Genomic DNA, 17,801 nt, shown 5'->3' with positions numbered 1-17,801 from the left:
ACTACTCTATGAATATTACATATTAGAAATAGATTCTAAAGCTGTAAAATAGATTGTTTAAAGAAATCATTGGGATGTAAAGCTGTAAAATAGATTCTATATATAACACCTGAATTTCAATTTTCAACTGAGATAATTGACATAAACATCATCCAACTTGTTGCCTTTGGGTCCAACAGTTCTAGAGCATTTATCTGAATGACACAGACGAGTAATGTTTAATACACACCTCTCTTTTGAGGTGGAGAGGTGGAATTGTGAGAGAGATAGGAAGAAAAGAAAAAGTAAGAGAGAGAAAATATGAGATGTGATAGATGATAAGATGAGAGAGATAGAAATAAAAAGAGGTGGAAATGGAGTGTTTAAAAAATGAGGTGTGTATATATCATTACTCGACACAGACTTCTTTGCATACGAATTAAAGGGACATGTTTCTTATGCATGGCGCAGCATCATTCGCGCCAGAGATGCAATCACAGACGAATTCTCATTTCTCTTACAACAAGGGAATACATCTCTCTGGAACGAAAATTGGGCGGGTTTTGGTGCTTTGTGCCACTACGTACCCTTTGATCATATTAGTGATGTGGACCTCAAGTTGCGAGATGTTTGAAATAATGGTTGGCAATGGCATAGGCTTTGGACAATCCTTCACCAGGAAATCATAGCCCTCCTGAATCCGCTCGCGGGTCCTACAGGTATGGCTTTCCCAGACGCATGGAGATGGCAGCACCGTCCAGATCATCGCTACACTGTTGCTTCTTGTTACCACTGGCTCCTGGATCAGTCGCAGGACAGTCCAGATCACCATGTCTGGGCTAAACTCTAGAAACTGCAAGTGCCGGAGAAGTACAAATTTTTCGTTTGGCTCTGTTGTCACTTGGCAGCAAGCCCAGCGTGCTCCCGATGCTCTCATCCCACTGAAGACAGGCTCCACGGCCTCAGGGGTTGCCCCCATTCCAAGGAAATTGGGATGCAAGTAGGCTGCACCTTCTTCCTTGATTGCTTTGGGATGGGTCTGTGGAACTGGGTTGAAGCCATGGTCTATCACCCGGACGCTGCAAAACTCATCCATATTTTATGGTGGATTTGACGAATGAGAAATATGGTAAGGCGTGAGCGTCAACTCACAGAATAGAGTAGATAATACAGACAACAGATAAAGCATAAGGGGATAGATATGTGGTTTGATAATTCTTATCATGACATATAATATCATCTCCTCAGGTTGCAATAACAACATACACTAATCATTAATTCATCAAATAACAATACGATGTTTATCCACATTAAACCATCAAATCATCAAGTGCATGGTATGAAAAGAAATGTCATGCTAAAAGAATGCTCCGGACAGGCTGGGCACCATCGAGTCAGTCTTTACCCAAGCCCTTGTGTTTAACCATTACGCTCGGGTGTCACTTACAACCTAAATGTAGTCAGATCGGCCTTTACCCGAGGTTCACTACTGTCTGCTACTTAAGAACACTCTTGGTGTTCTTGTGTGGAAACCTGATCTTTCGATCACCACTGTTTCCACCGAGGTTCGGTTTCCTGCCGCATAACCTCAAACATGAAAGAATGATGTAATATGGTTAGCCAAACATCGTATCGTCCTCACAAACGCAAAGTGTCTAGCTAAGAATATTGTCTTTAAGATAACCTAAGGTAATTGTCGAGTTACCGACCTCAAAATCCCATATCAAAGAGTGCAAACACCCTTGATGACTACTCGAGTCATCTGACTCATCTCTTAGATGGTCGAACTGCTCTTCGAGCAAAAGAGTACAACGTACTTAGAAACTTATTAGTTTCCCGAGCTTATCCCTTAGGTAGCCTAACATTAAACTTCGCATCGGCAAAAGGTGCCAAAGCACACAAGGTTTCCCCAAAACTAGGATCACTGACACTTCTCATTTTCCCAAAACTCATATCCAAGCCCTAATCATTCTTCAATAAATTATTAATATGTTAAAGTTTTCTGATGTTGTTTAGTGTATTATGAATTTCATTTGTAAAAAAAAATTCTATTCCTTTTTGTCTCTAACTCAATAAGTCCTATGACTCCATCAAACCCATGTAATTCCCTAAGAAGGTATCGATCTCCTAAAACGTCAAAGGTTCGAACGTTGGTATGACCTATTGATCATTCCCATAAAAGTTTCGTCACTAGCATGGCTTAAACTCACGTTTCCCTACACTCTGACGATTCCACAATACATATAAGTAATTGCACAATTCAGTTAGTACAATCCTATGATTAGCCACTTAGCACACAATAAGCATGTGATTCAGTCAACATCAATCATAGAAACAATCAAATCATAAACATATATGTCGGCCGAAGCCCCAGAAAACGGAGACACACGTCTCAAGTTTAACAACGGCCGAAGCCTCAGAAAACATTTTCCAATTCAGCTCAATCAATATCATCACAAACAATAAACAAGTCGAATTTATCGACGCCTAAGTCATTAGCTAGCAAGTAAGTTGACCTCACCTCTAAATGGTCCAGGTTCGCAGTGCAGGGGTTCTTCACTCGCTTCCTCAACAACTCTCAAGGTTTCCAAAACCAAACCTTTAGCAAATATAACATTACTCAGTCAAAAGTAGTCAAAACAATCTAAACAGTATTAACTAACGTCAGACGAAACTTCAAAAGCTTCAGATTATTATAATCTAAGACGGAAGGACGAGTTTTCGCGAAAAAGAATTTTCTCTCCTCCTCTTTAATGGTGCTCTCGGCAAAAGCTAAGATTTTAGCGTTTCGTCGCTTTTTCTTCGATCTAATTCAATTCCTAGGTAATCTAAGGTTATAACTAGGTTAAAACAATGCTAGGAAAAATTATCGGAACTGAAATGCAAATAGGGGTATTTGGGTCAAGATTTTAGGCTCAAAAACTCAAAGTTGAAATTTTGAAAAAGAAATTTGATCTTGTCGTAGAGAATGCCCTTTATACCAACTAATTCTAAAGGCACTAGGTTCATTCGTGAATTTTTTTTTTTCAAAAGCAAACCTATGAAGAAAAATGAGTATTTGCACAGTTTTTCAGATCTACGGCAACTTAGAGAAAATCTGAGCGCACCGGCAGTGAATATGGAACACTGAAAAGCGTTAGAACATGATTGAAAGATGAAATCGAATTAAAAAGATGTTTTTGAAAAATGATCAAAACTTTGAGCAAAGAAAGACATAGTGAAAAGCATCAGAGAATAGAAACAAAGGCAAGAAGTAGCAAGGTTGCCTCGCTGTCGATCCAAAGAAAGTGAAATCGGGTCGATCGGACAAGAACTGGCGAAAATCTCTCCTCCTCTATCTCTCTCTAAATGGGGGAAATGAGATATTTTCCCATTTCCCTCCCTTTTATAGCGGAGGTGAAAAAAAGGAAAAACGAAGGTTTCGCGGATTCGGACGTCCTGGTACTTTTATCTGCTGATAAGAAGTGAATATTTGGCGACAGCATGCCAAAACGCAAAACGAGGTTCTTTATATTGGAGAAAACGATTCAAACGCAGTATGAATCAAAATATGTCGCAAAACTACTCTTCGCAGTTGGCGTCGGATGAAGAAACTTCCTTTTGAAGAAAGATCGCAATTGTTTAAAGAAATGATGAGACATTGTGGATGGAAACTTCGTTAAAAGCTCTGAATAGAAAAACTTTTCATTCAAGGTCTTCATTAAAGTCCCCGAGAAGATAAAGCCCAGATTCGACGGAATTCCAGGAAGCCAAACCTATCGTGTGTACAGTGCAGAGTTCCGTAGCGGAACACTGACCATGGGAAAAATACCCGAAGGTTCTTATTTTTCTAACGATTTTGAATTTTGCTTAAACAGTGCTCTAGGAGCGTAAATAGCCTTTTTCAGACACTCTCGACCTTAGTCGGGTGTAGAAATGACTCGAGCTATAACTTAAACTTACTATAGTTCCATCCTTAGTCATTTCTTGAACTTTCTTATTCATTAAGTCATCCAAATCCGCAAACACTTGTTCAGGTTCCTTTCATGTTACACCGAAACCTAAGCGTGAATAGGAAACTAATTTATTTAATCTATAACTAAAAACTAGGGTCTTATAGCCCTCACCTCCAAGTGTTCCAGCTTCACAGTGCAGGGTTCCTTCACTCGCTTCCTCACTCGCTCCCAAGGTTCCCAAAATCAAACCTTTGAGCAAACATAGCACCATTCCATCAAAACTAGTCAATACAATCTAAACAGTATTAACTAATGTCAAACGAAACTTCAAACACTTCAGAGTACGACAATCTAACACGAAAGGAATATTTTTCGCGAAAAAGAATTTTCTCCCCCCCTCCCTTAGGTTCTCTCGACCACTCCCCCTCATTTTAGCGTTTCAGCGCTTTTTCGTCGATCTAATTTAATTCCTAGATAATCTTAGGTCATGACTAGGGTAAAACAATGCTCGAAAAAATTATCGGATTTATAATGTAATAAGGGGTATTTGGGTCAAGATTTTAGGCTCAAAAACTCAAAGTTGAAAATTTGAAAAGTAAACCGATAGAGTTATAGAGAATGCCGTTTATAGCAACTAATCCTAAAGGCACTAACTTAAGTCGTGACTTTTTGGTTTAAAAAGTAAACCCCCAGAGAAATGAGTTTTTGAGTTAGATTTTCAGATCTACTGTGACTCGGTGAAAATTTATGCGCACCGGCGGTGAATATGAAACGCAGGAAAAGTATACATCATGATTGAGAGAAGAAATCGAATTAAAAAGATATTTTATAAAAATGCTCAAAACTTTGAGCACAGAAACACATAGAGAAACAGAACGGAAAGAAGAAGCACAGGCAAGAAGTAGAAAAGTTACCTCACAAGCAATCCAACGCAACCGAAATCGGGTCGATCGGGCAAGAACTGGCGAAAATCTCTCCTTCTCTCTCTCTTTCTACCCGCGATCTCTCTTGTGGAAAATGGGATATTTTCTCATTTTCTTTCGTTTTATAGCGGAGGGAAAATGAAGCAAAACGAAGATTTTGCGGATTTGGTCGTCCTGGTACTTTCATCTACTGATAAAGAGTGAGTATTTGGAGATAGAATGCCAAAACTCAAAACGGGGTTCTTTAAATTGAAGAAAACTATCGAAACACAGTATGGATCAAAATACGCCGGAAAGAAACTTTTTTCAGTTGGCATCGGATGAAGAAACTTCCGTCTGAAGAAAGATCGCAAACATCTATAGAAATGATGCAACGCGGATGGAAACTTCGTTAAAAGCTTCGAATAGAAAAGCTCTTCATTCATCGTCTTATTTAAAGTCTCCGAGAAGATAAAGCATAGCTTCGACGGACTTCCGAGAAGCCAAACCTATCGTGTGTTTAGTCCAGAGTTCGGTAGTGAAACACTGGTCATGGGAAAAATACCCGAACATTCTTTTTTTTCTAACGATTTTGAATTTCGCTTAAACAGTGCTCTAGGAGCATAAATAGTCTTTTCGGACACTCTCGGCCTTAGCCGGGGGTGGAAATGGCTCGATCTATCACTTAAACTGACTACAATATTATCCTTAATCATTTCCTGAACGTTCTCCTTCATTAACTTATCCAAAACAATAAACACTTGTTCAAGTTCCTTTCATGATACACGGAAACCTAGGCGTGAATAGGAGATTAATTTATTTAATCTATATCTAAAAACTTGGGTCATACACATTCTTGCTTTATGCTTTTCTACAATGAGGACGGAAGTTAAGTTGTAGATTAGAGACTAGTTTTGGGATTACCCCTTCTATGCTTGATGCTGTAAGACCCAAGTTTTTAAGTTTTGGATAAGGGAATAAAATACAAGAGTTTATTGGATGAAATAAATTTATGAAAGAGAAGGTTCAGGAAAAGTCCAAGGATTATATCAAAACCGATAAAAGTTATAGCACGACTAACGTTCGCCTAATCTTAGGTCGAAGACCCTAGTGAATAGTTAATTTATACTTTAGGACACGATGGAAACTAATTCCAAAAAAACCTCAGAGAAATATTAGAATTTCTCTTATTCGTCTATAAACAAGTATTTCGACGCGAAACCCTGGAACGTACGAACGTCAAATTCCAATTCTCGGAAGTTTGCCGAAACGGAATCCCTGATAGTTCGAGAAACCTAAGATCGACGGACGATGAAGACTTTTTCTATTCGGAGCTGCAAATGAAGATTCCACCCACGTTCGCCTATTTCTCTCGTTATTTCTAATCTTTCTTCAGAAGGAAGTTTTCTCATCCGACATCCACTGCAAAAAGTAACTTATCGGGTAAAATAGTTTTACACCGACTTTGCGTTAGTCACCTAAAATACAAGGAAAACCTCTGTTGAGTTTTGGAATTCTGTCGCCAAAACCTATCTTAGAACTCACGGAGAATGAAGCCGGAAAAATAGGAATCATTCTTATATTTTTATTTTAACTCTATGAGTTAAATCCTCCGGTATCTAAACTAATCTGTACCGGTTTACAAAATATCTTCTCAAAATATCTCCCTAAAATACCTATTCGTTCTTATCCAGTCTTTGATAAATATCTATTCATTCTTATCCAATCTTTGATAAATATCTATTCGTTCTTATCCAATCTTTGATAAATATCTATTCGTTCTTATCCAATCTTTGATAAATATCTATTCGTTCTTATCCAATTTCTGATAAATATCTATTCAACCTTATTCGATCCTTGATAAATATCTACTCATCCTTATCTAATCTCTACAAAATATCATTACAAAATATCTTTACCAAAATATCTTCTCAAAAATATCTATCCATCCTTATCCATCCACCAATGCATCCTTATCCAAACTTTGCAAAATATCTCCATTTCCTTCACTATATATAGGTTATAAGCTAGAAAATGAAAATTTTGCAAAACTCACCCATTTCTTTCCCCAAAACCGCGGCCAAGAGAGGAGAAGAGGAGGAAGTTGATCTTCGCGAATTCTTGCCCGTTTGCTTCACCGATCGTTGCTAATCGAAGACCTTGAGGTAGGTAAACTATATCTCTCTTCTGATCGTCGTTTCTGTCGACTTCTCCTAAGTCTTTATGTGTCCAAAGTTTTGAGGTTTTTGGAAAATTGTCCAAATAGCTTGATTTCTTTGTCTAAACATCTTCCCTACGTGCTCAGGAGCACTTCTGTCGGATTAGTTTTTTCGTAATGTCGCCGGAATTCCGCCGGAATCAATTCTACCTCAAATACCCATTTTGGGGCAAAGTCTCAATCTTTTAGCTTAGAACTCTCGACTTGGCTTAGTGCTAGTAGGATTAGTTGTCATAAACGTCGTTGTTGACGTCTCCATCCAATTTGTTTTTCAAAAATCCAGTTTTGAAATTCTGAGTTTAAAATAATGACCAAACTACCCCTATGTCAGTTTTCGATCCGAAAATTTTTCCGAGCTTAGAACCGTCTTAGTTACGGCTTATGTTAACCTAGGAACCAAGTTTGATCGAAGAAAAATCGACCCTCCCAATTAAAGGAAGTGGCCGAGAGCTATATCAAGGGGGGGGGGAAGAATCCGATTTTTCGAAAACTTGTCTTAACGCGTTAGATTGTCGTACCACGAAGTTTGTAGTGTACCGTGTAACCCTAGGACTCTTTGATTGCTGAGTTTCTGACTCTTGGTGTTGATTTCTGTGAATTTTGCTCAAAGGTTCAATTGTGGAAACCTTGGGATTGACTGAGCAAGCTTGTGAGCGAGACCTGCACAGCGAGACTAGAACAACTCGAGGTTAGGGCAACTTACTTACTAGCTATTTGCATTGTAGGCGTCGATAACTTCGACTTGAATATTGCGTGATATTGTATATTGCTTGGATATTGTTTATCGCTGTGAATTGGAAAATGTTTTCTGGAGGCTTCGGCCGAGTGAACTTATATGAGACGTGTGTCTCCGTTTTCTGAGAGGCTTCGGCCGTTTACTGGTTTCTGTCTTATCGCTTTCTAGTGGATATGACAAGGTTATGTTTACAGCACTGCCATATTGATTCATCGCTCGATAGAGCTTGATGTATTTGCGTTATGATTAAATTGTGCTGACTATATTCGTGTATTTTGATACCACTTTTGGGAGTGTAGAATACACTTACCTTCGTCATGACAAGGACGGGTTTGTTTTGGGAACGTTTGTTAGGTCGGACCAAGGTTCGAACCTTCATTGTTTTAGGGGATCTAGTGTTTTCTCGGAGAGTTGTTTGGGTTTGATGGGAACTTTGAACTTATAGAGTTTTGGACCGAAAATAATCATAATATGTTTTATGTAAATAAATCCATAATATACTTACTAAGAATATAATGTTTTTAATTAATGACGATGATTCAACAGAAAAGACTTAGGAATGAAAGTGAGTTTGGAAAACGGGAATGGGTCGGTGATCCTAGCTTTGGGAACTTTATTTTGAAAGGTGTTGGAAATGAAAACTGAACTTTGGAATTAACGACATAATGGATTAACTCACGATGGAACACTTTACCTAATAAAAGAAATATTGTTTTAAGGGAACTCATTTTTATGGAAAAGAATTTGAAGACGGGCTTTAGCCAAGGGTCTGGGCATTAGTAAGGTACCTAGTAGAGTACACTTGGCACAACAGGTAGTGACGGTCAGCCGTGTAGAGTTGTATCGTGCCTGTTGATGTCTGGCGTAGCAAGCAGAATGGTTAAACCCGTAGGGTCACAACCGACTTGACTATAGCCTAGGGTTCTCGTTGTAGAAGCCTTTGGTCAATGAACCAATTTTACCTGTGAGGAGGAATCGTTGTTTAGCTAACCATATTGCACCCATGCATACACGCGATGAAGTGCCAAGTGGAGTACTTCGGTATAGCAGGAAGCAACGATCAGCCGTGTAGAGTTGAATCGGTCCTGATTATACCTGGCACAACAGGAGGTAACGATCATCCATGTAGAGTTGTATCGTGCCTGTTGATGTCCGGCATAGCAAGCAGAAATGGTCGAACCATGTAGAGTTTGTACCGTCTTGACTATAGCCAAAGGTGATAAGTGACGCCCGAGCAGAAATGGTTAAACACGAGGCCAGTGTTACGACCGTCTCGAGGTGCCCAACCTTTAAGTGGCAATACCATTGGTTTGTCCCGTCGCCAAGCAGAGTGACGTTATTCGGGTTTGTGTCAGCATATTCTGCATTGGCACACCATGCATCTTATTATGATTACCGTTGTATGACATATCATGCACTCTAACTATAATTGTTGAGACTTGATGATTTGATGTTGATAAACATCGTTATGTGTTTTGATGATTGAATTGTGTAAGAGATTTGATAACATGTCATGTATATACCTTAGGGTAGGCAACGCATAACTTATATGTATATATACAACATATATATACCCCCTTTATCGCATGTTGGTTGTATATCTATTGTATTCTGTAAGTTGACCCTAGCGCCTTGGCTTTGTTTGTATGTTTGTGTTTGGGCGGTCGGCCTGCTGCCAGGCGTCCGTCAGCCGATTCGTGATGACTCGTCACTCGAGGAGGACCAGGAGCGTAATGACTATTACTGAAGCTTTCGACGAGGACCCGGACTTCAGGCCTGATCGAGGAAGGGTCGATGAAAGTAGTGTGGGATATGGGTGGTTAGAGTCTTTGAGTTGGTTGTTAGAGTCATAGCTCTGATTGTCATTCCTTATTTTGGGGCAGGGCAGGTCCCCGACTATTAGCTTCTCGTGTGATTCCCTTCCATGAGGATCACAGGGAGTTTGTCGGACGTAGGAAGTCTTTTGAAGCCGTTTTGGGCCGACTTACTTTCGTTGGAGGACTGTATTCAGAATACTTGACCTTTTGTTTTAGTTTGTACATAATTGCCCACGGGCACTACCTTTCCGTCACTGGAGGTCACTCGTGACGATGTTTTTAGTTGCAGCGAGGGTTGTGCTTGTATTGTATATTAATCGCTGTTAATCGCGATTGGGTTGAGTCTTTATTTCGACAAGTCTTTTTATTTAAACAAAACGAAAAAAAATACCTGCTTTTCGGCTTTATTTTATTTTGAGTTACTAAAGTGACGCCACCGAAATCGAGGTGTTACAGATGCTAGGAATAGAGGAAGGGTTGGGGTTTGTTGATCTTAATTGCATGCTTAGTGCCTCAAGAAATTGTTGAAGTGGGCAAGGAATTGTGCTTATCCTTTGACTTGAGAGAATTATCTATGTGAGGCATCGATAGATAATTGGTTAGACTAGAACATCGAGGAGAGACTCAGGTTTCACATGAATAGGATACGTATACTAAAATTGACCAAGTTAAGCAAGAACTCAAGGCATTCCCATCTCTGATTTCACACACTCTTTAGAAATTGCTACTTCGACCTATAATTTGTCAAAATTAAACAACCTTAAAATCAGATTTTTACTTGCTTTCCAACTCACAAACTTAAGGCTTTAACTAAACTATGACTTACAATCGCTGTGGATTCGATAACTTATTTTGTTTAGTGATTGGCTACATTTTGTCCAAACAATGTGTGTTACAATGGATGTGTATCTAGGTGTGATAAACAACATGTGTTTCTCTAATGTACGACCATATCATCTAGCATTGGGCAAAACATTGTGCAACTGGTTCCTGTTTGGTTATTGTGTGTTTTACATGATGCATTCACGTGATGTGTTTTGTCAGAAGCTTTGCATATATTCTGTCTAGTTGGAGGAATTAATCTATTTTGGGAAACCTGTGTGAACCAAGTATTTGGGGAGATTTTGTTCCGTTTTGTATTTGTGGAAGAAGATCTTTCAAGATTTGTTCCTAGTTTACTACATGGACTTGTTGATGTTCAGCCCGTTGAAGACCAATGCCTAGAGAACATCTATTTAAATTGTGCTAGAAACCCTAGCTGCTACATGGGTTGTTGGTTGTATTTTTTGGGTGATTAGGGTTTACTTTGTAAGTCCATCTTGTGTTTTTTGTAATAAACTCAAGTGCTTCCGTTTCAAACATAAGCATTGAGTTGTTTTATTTAGTTGAGTTTCAATTTCTACATCTTGATTGTAACTCGTGATTCAATCACATAGGTGAGTTATTGAGAGAAAGTGAGAGGGGCTCTCATAATTAGGGGGAGTACAAAGTAGAAATACATTGGGTAGCGTTTAGGTTGTATGTAAGACCTAGGTTCCAGACTTAGCTAAATAAATAATTTCCGACGCACGCCTAGGTTGTCGTGTACGCGTGAAAGGTTTAAGATCAAGTTTTGATCATGTAGTACAACTCTATATTTTGATGATTACAAGTTAACGTTTTAGTATGAACAATTATGGTACTCTAACGTGTTTTTCTGAGTGTGTTCATGACAGGCTCTGACCTTAATATAATCTCACACAAATCAGAAGCACTTTGCTTAAAGAGTGACCCTAGCAACGCTTTCGCTATCTCTATGTTCAAAATGAACAGTAGAAAAGCTTCAGAAGATCTGAAGATAGTCAAGCTCTGATGTGGACTCAGTTCACTTGAAGTTCTGAAGATCCAGACGTTCTGATAACCCAGACACTCTGATGGCTCAGAAGCGCTGATGGTTTAGAAGAATCTGAAGATCCAGAAGCTGAAAAGTGAAGTCTCTGAAGTCCAGAAGCAAACAGGCTCTAAAGACCAAGTACTTCTCCTCATAGTTCAGAATCAGAAGCTACAACAGTCAGAGGATCCATGCTTCCCTCTAACTCTGATCAACAAGCTTCACAAGTTCCAACACGAAGCATTCCTCTTATCTGAAGTCAACAAGGTTAAAGGTCACGTCACTATCCAAATTACAAAAGTAGTGTACTATCTTGACGACCTAACCTAACATTCTCAGCCACAGCCGAAGCTGGAAATCTCAGATCTGCCCTCCAACGGTAGCATTCCCATGCAATGTTCAAACCCTAATCCTTGGAGTATATATAGAGGCTGAAGACTGAAAGATGCAGTTGGAAGAAACTTATACGCGCAAGATAGATTCAAATCTTTTAAGCAATCTTTCTTCATCGTATTCATTGTGTTTACTACAAGCTTTTCAGAAGCAATCTCAATGTAAACAATATCTTTTAAACAGTTGTTTATTTTTACCTTTAGGAGATCAAGGTTGATCGGATCCTAGAGAAGACTAAGAGAGTGAATCTTAGTGTGAGCTAAGTCAGTGTATTGTTAGTCACTTGTAGGTTTCAAGTGCAGTTGTAACAAATCTTTGATTAGTGAATTGCCTTCATTCTAAGAAGGAAGAAATCACCTTCACGGGTGGACTGGACTAGCTTGAGTGTTTCATCAAGTGAACCAGGATAAAATCCTTGTGTGCTTTTCTCATCTCTTATCTTAAGCACTTTACTTGTGTTTTGAAAGATTTGTTAAAATCTTAAGTGGGAAGTTTTATTCTGAAAACGCTATTCAAACCCCCCCCTTTCTGTCGTTTTTCATACCTTCAATTGGTATCAGAGCGCAAGTTCTGATTGCCACACCTAACAGTGTTCATTGATCCGGGCCAGTGTGAAAAACAAATGGCTACCACCAGTGAAACGCAAAAAGATGGTTACAATGCAAAGCCTCCTATGTTCGATGGTCAAAGGTTCAAATATTGGAAAGACAGAATATAAAGTTTCTTTCTGGGCTTTAACGCAGATCTCTGGGATATCATTGTGGATGGCTATGAGCGTCCAGTTGATGCTGATGGTAAGAAGATCTCCAGATTAGAGATGACTGTTGAGCAAAAGAAGCTTTACTCACAGCACCACAAAGCTAGAGCTATTCTTCTTAGTGCCATTTCCTATGAAGAGTACCAGAAGATTACAGATCGTGAGTTTGCCAAGGGTATCTTTGAATCCTTGAAAATGTCCCATGAAGGAAACAAGAAGGTGAAAGAATCAAGGGCGCTGTCCTTGATCCAGAAGTATGAATCCTTCATCATGGAACCTAACGAGTACATTGAGGATATGTTTTCCAGATTTCAGTTACTTGTAGCTGGAATAAGACCTCTCAACAAAATATACACTACAAAAGATCATGTCATAAGGGTTATGAGAAGTCTTCCTGAAAGCTGGATGCCTTTAGTGACTTCAATAGAGCTTACAAGAGATGTTGAGCATATGAGTTTAGAAGAACTCATCAGCATACTGAAATGTCATGAACTGAAGTGCTCAGAAATGCAGGATCTGAGGAAGAAATCTATAGCTTTGAAATCCAAATCTGAGAAGTCTAAATCTGAGAAGTCGAAAGCTCTCCAAGCTGAAGCAGAAGAATCTGAAGAAGCATCAGAAGATTCTGATGAAGATGAGCTAACTCTGATCTCCAAAAGGCTCAACCGCATCTGGAAGCACGAGCAGAGCAAGTACAGAGGCTCTAGAAAGGCCAAAGGAAAGTTTGACTCCTCATGTGGCCAGAAGAATTCCTCAGTCAAGGAAGTCACTTATTTTGAATGCAAAGAATCAGAGCACTACAAGAGTGATTGTCCAAAGCTGAAAAAGGACAAGAAGCCTAAGAAGCACTTAAAAACTAAGAAAAGTCTGATGGTGACTTTTGATGAATCAGAGTCAGAAGATGTTGACTCTGATGGCGAAGTTCAAGGACTCAAGGCTATTGTCAAAGACAAAGAAGCAGAGTCAAAAGATGCAACTAACTCTGAATCAGCATTAGAGGAGGATCCTAACTCAGATGATGAAAATGAGGTATTCGCTTCTTTCTCAACCTCTGAACTAAAACATGCTTTGTCTGATATTATGGATAAGTATAACTCTTTATTGACTAAGCATAAAAAGTTGAAAAAGGATTTCTCTGCTGCTTCTAAGACCTCTGCTGAACATGAGAAAATTATTTCTCAAATGAAAAATAATAATCATGCCTTAGTAAATTCCAACTCTGTTCTTAAGAACCAGATTGCTAAGTTAGAAGAAATGGTTGATTGTGATGCCTCTGATAGTAAGAATGAATCTAAATATGAAAAATCCTTTCAAATATTCCTAGCTAAATGCGTAGACAGAAGCTTGATGGCTGCAATGATCTATGGCGTAAGCAGAAATGGAATGTATGGCATTGGCTATTCTAGACCCAGTAGAAAAGAGTCTCCTATGCCGAAGGCTAAATCCTTGTACGAACATTTTGTACCCTCTGGTACTATATTACCTGAATCATTACCTGTTAAAGTTGCTGACCCCCCTCTCAAAAAGGGAACCTTCTCCATGTCTAAATATCATGCTAAAATTCATTTACACTATCATGTTGAGAAACCCAAGGTGATCAGAACCTCTGAGGTAACTAACAAGAGAGGACCCAGAAAGTGGGTACCTAAGGATAAGATTATCTATGTTGCAGATATCATTGATCGCTCCACTGAAACACCAATCATGGTATCTGGACAGTGGACGCTCGCGTCACATGACAGGAGAAAGGCGTATGTTCCAAGAGCTAAAACATAAGCCTGGAGGCGAAGTTGGCTTTGGTGGCAACGAGAAGGGTAAAATTGTTGCTTGACTCTGATCAGTCAAAGCTAGTTGAAAGGTTTGCAGATTTGAGTATAAATGTTCCTGATAAAGGCAAAGCTCCAGAGGAAGCTGAGCCAGAGGAAGATGAACCAGAAGAAGCTGGTCCCTCTGATTCACAACCTCAAAATAAGAGTAGAATCACTGCGTCTCATCCTAAGGAATTGATTTTGGGTAACAAAGATGAACCAGTCAGAACCAGATCAGCCTTCAGACCCTCTGAAGAGACTCTGCTCAGTCTGAATGGATTGGTGTCCTTAATTGAACCTAAGTCAATTGATGAAGCTCTTCAAGACAAGGACTGGATTCTGGCTTTGGAAGAAGAACTGAATCAGTTTTCCAAGAATGATGTTTGGAGCCTAGTGAAGAAACCTCAAAGCGTTCATGTGATTGGAACCAAATGGGTTTTCTGAAACAAGCTGAATGAGAAAGGAGATGTAGTCAGAAACAAGGCAAGGCTAGTTGCTCAAGGCTACAATCAACATGAAGGAATAGACTATACTGAAACGTTTGCTCCGGTAGCAAGACTGGAAGCTATCAGACTATTGATCTGATTCTCAGTGAATCACAACATAATTCTTCATCAGATGAATGTTAAGAGTGCCTTCCTAAATGGTTACATCTCAGAAGAAGTCTATGTTCATCAACCTCCAGGTTTTGAAGATGAGAAGAACCCTGACCATGTTTTCAAATTGAAGTAATCTCTCTATGGTCTAAAGCGAGCTCCAAGAGCATGGTATGAGAGACTCAGCTCATTCCTTCTGGAAAATAAGTATGTAAGGGGTAAAGTAGATACAACTCTCTTTTGCAAAACTTACAAAGATGATATCTTAATTGTACAAATTTATGTTGATGATATTATATTTGGATCTGCTAATCCATCTCTATGCAAAGAGTTTCTGAGATGATGCATGATGAATTTGAAATGAGTATGATGGGAGAACTCAAGTACTTTCTGGGTATACAAGTTCATCAGACACCAGATGGAACGTACATCCATCAGAGCAAGTACACTAAAGAACTTCTGAAGAAGTTCAACATGACAGAATCTACAATTGCTAAGACTCCAATGCATCCTACATGCATCCTGGAGAAAGAAGATGCAAGTGGTAAAGTTTGTCAGAAGCTCTATCGTGGTATGATAGGATCACTTCTATACTTAACTGCATCTAGGCCAGACATTCTGTTTAGTGTTCATCTATGCGCTCGTTTCCAATCAGATCCGAGGGAAATCCACTTAACTGCTGTTAAGAGGATCCTGAGATATCTGAAAGGTACCACTAACCTTGGCTTGATGTATAAGAAAACATCAGAGTATAAGCTTTCAGGTTACTGTGATGCTGATTATGCTGGAGATAGAACTGAGAGAAAAAGCACTTATGGAAATTGTCAATTTCTGGGAAGTAACTTAGTCTCATGGGCAAGCAAGAGGCAATCAACCATTGCACTATGCACTGCAAAGGCAGAATATATCTCAGCAGCCATTTGTAGCATTCAGATGCTCTGGATGAAACATCAGCTAGAGGATTATCAAATCCTTGAGAGCAACATCCCAATCTATTGTGATAACACTGCTGCAATTTCACTGAGTAAGAATCTTATCTTACACTCAAGGGCAAAACACATTGAGGTAAAGTATCATTTTATTAGAGATTATGTTAAGAAGGGCGTACTTCTTCTGAAGTTTGTTGATACTGACCATCAATGGGCAGATATCTTTACAAAGCCCTTAGCAGAGGATAGATTTAATTTCATTCTGAAAAATCTGAATATGGACTTTTGTCCAGCATGAAGATGGATCAGAACCTCTGGCTACGATGCTTCTCTATCAGAAGATGTCTAGTTCAGAAGGTAACTCTATCAGAGGTTAAGTACCCATTGGTGCTTACTCTGAAGCTGAGACAGTAAACGTGTGTCAGTTCCTATGATACATCGTTCCTTGTGCCCGTGCTGACAATCTGTTGTAACGCCCCGATTTCTCGAGTGTCACACAGTAACCAATTTTTCACAAAAATTTTCGCCGATTCATTTATTACTCTTGAATAGGTGATAAAGATCATTTTCACTTTTGAAAGCTCTTGAATACCATTGTTAGAAATCACATTAGTGTTTTCCGATTCATAACATAACCATAAACAACGGGTTAATGAAATACGTTTTGCGCTACTCTCATAAACGGATAGAACATCAACTGTTATAAAATCAACTGCAAGTAAATAAAGAAAACTGTGTCCACACCCACGTATGGAAAAACCACGGAGGAAGTAAACAGTTTACATCAGTTACTCAAGTTCTCATAAAACTCAACAAAATAAAATGAAGTTCCAAAAGAACGCTCGCTCATAGGGTTCCCAGTCCAGTCATTAGTGTCATGGTCGCTCGGCAGGTTCATCCTTTGGCTTCCCATCTTCTACCACCTGTCTTCTCTTTTTGGGTCTCGACCCCACCAAGTTGTTGTGTATAAATCTGGCGCCTCCACCATAGCGTCGTCGTCCCGTAACCGAAGCGTCAGACCCGTCTTGGGGCACGAACTCAGCAGGTGTCTCCCCGACTCCCTCGACCTCAGGTAGAAGGAACCTAGGAGGTGGATAGGGCATGTCAAGGATACCCCCTTCAACCGTGCGAACCTCCACTATATTGCCGTCCCGGTCCATCCCTATAAAGCTAACATCCCCGACATAAACTCTTCGGATCCCGGAGGAGTCGGCTCTCCAGGCCCGATCGTCTAGCTCCCCATCAAGTCTCAGCATCCAGCGATGCACGAACGTCGTTGTCGTCGACGCCGTCTACCCCCCCCCCCCCAAATAAACACATAAACAAACAGCAAGGGTCAGGTCTAAAAGAAAACACATCATACAATAGATATAATGAAGCAACTTCCACGATTAAAATAATTATCTCTTTCACATTAGGGTTTAAGATGTTAGTTAGTCATCTATCGGTTCCTCACTTCACACAACCCACCAAACCTTCCATGGCCATCTTCGTGCTTCCGCAGAGGCACGATTATCACGGTGACCGCAATCAACCAAATCACGTGGAGCCGCAATGATCCACAAAAGTTCACGGTGACCGCAGTCAACCAAATCACGTGAGCCACAACGGCCCACAAAGTTCACGGGTGACCGCAGTCGACCCCAAAAATCTCCCTCGCGTGCAAGGTACCATCGTTCTCATGGTCCATAGTCTCACTAGACCTATGTCCAAAAGTTTATTCACAACATCTTGCAAGCGAGTCAAATCACTTCTTAAGATTAAGGCTCTAGGTCAAGTCAACTTATGTCTTTTACTTACTCATCTCAAGGTTTACACTTCCACAAACACAATTAAATTCTCAAGGGTAAGATGGGAATTA

The sequence above is a fragment of the Lotus japonicus genome, chromosome 2 (assembly GCF_012489685.1).
Source record: "Lotus japonicus ecotype B-129 chromosome 2, LjGifu_v1.2".
Classification (NCBI taxonomy): Eukaryota; Viridiplantae; Streptophyta; class Magnoliopsida; order Fabales; family Fabaceae; genus Lotus; species Lotus japonicus.
This window is presented reverse-complemented; position numbering follows the sequence as displayed.